The sequence below is a fragment of the Corapipo altera genome, unplaced genomic scaffold (assembly GCF_003945725.1).
Source record: "Corapipo altera isolate COAL_440 unplaced genomic scaffold, ASM394572v1 69, whole genome shotgun sequence".
In the NCBI taxonomy this organism is placed as follows: domain Eukaryota; kingdom Metazoa; phylum Chordata; class Aves; order Passeriformes; family Pipridae; genus Corapipo; species Corapipo altera.
In genome coordinates, this window is record NW_020884908.1 from 1650957 (window position 1) to 1652364 (window position 1408).

Sequence of the window (1408 nt, forward strand, 5' to 3'; positions counted from 1 at the left end):
TAGCACATTTAGCAAATATTTCCATTTAACCCTTAGTCTGCCTTCTGAGAAACAGAAATGGGCACATTATCCATTTAGGATGTCACTGTGACCTGGCTGTAGCCTCTGAGCTACAGTGATGGTGCTACAGATGGTGACATGATTTTTAGGAGTCTTTAGAAAGGTCAGGCTCTGTGAGGCCTGGCAGGGCTGCCATTTCTTGGCCTGCTGGAAAGAACTGGAACGCTTAGTGCTGCAGGAGTGGTTTGCCTGCCTCTACTGAGAGACTGAGGCAAACAGGGGGCAGGTGGAGTGAGCACCACTGAAACCCCTGGGATTTGCACAGCTTTTCCAGAGCCCAAATCAGTGGAAGTGCTGCCTGTGTGGAGCTTCTGGTGGTGATGCCATTCCTGGCACACAGGCATGCAGGGGCAGCAGGAGTGGGTCTGGGGCTGCCCAATAGTTCACTGCTGATGGTCTTCCCTGCTGCCCATTCAGAGGGGGTCTGCAAGGGCTGCTCTCTGCCACGTGCTCCAAGGGGCTGAAGATTCATCCACCTTCCCAGTGACTGCCTCGGGGTATCTTAGGCTGAGGTAAGGACAGTCTTCTTGGCGTAAGCATCATTTTTCCTTCCTTCTTTCTTGCCTTCCCCTTAAAGATGTGGACAGAGCTCTCTTGGGAGGAGGTTGGTTTAGTGTCCTGAAGGATGCAGTTTTTGGGGACAGGTTGTGTAGAGGAGGCTCCTTCTCTCCCTCTTCTCTTTCCCTGTCTCAGGGAGGTCTGGCTGGGATCTGCTCTTCCCCCCCCTTTCAGCAGATTACAAAATGTTGTATTTGATTCCTGCATCAACAAAACAATCTCCAAGCAGGGGCTGAAATTCCAGCTTGCCAGAATGATGACCCTGAGCTGAGAGGAGAGGGGAAGAGTGAGAAGGGCCATACTAGAGAGCTTTAACTCTAGTTTTGTACAGTTCTGAATTAGTTTGTTATAGAACCTCACCCTGGCATTGCTAAAGGGTAGTGAAGGAACTTCCTGTGCTCCTCCCTTTTATGCATTTCATTGGGCAGCTGAGGTCTGGGGTGGAGAACATCTGCCTGGCTTTAAAGTTGAGCATCTCTGCCTGCTGCCTATGGTATGGCCTGCAACACACTCAAGCACTGGGTATCTGGCACATGTGTTGCTTGTACAGGTTGTGTTGCTCATTAGCAGACTTGAGACTGAGGGGTGAAGTGTAACAGGGACCACCTGGGGACTGACCCCCTGCATGTGCTGGTTTGAAGGTAAACCAGCAGGGGAAATGAACTCAACTCAAAAGAGAGATTATAAGTCAGAATAACAATTTAGTAAAATAATACAATAAGTACAATTATACAGACAAACAATTGGTTTTAACCCACAAAACCCAAATGTATAACCCAGCACCCTGGGG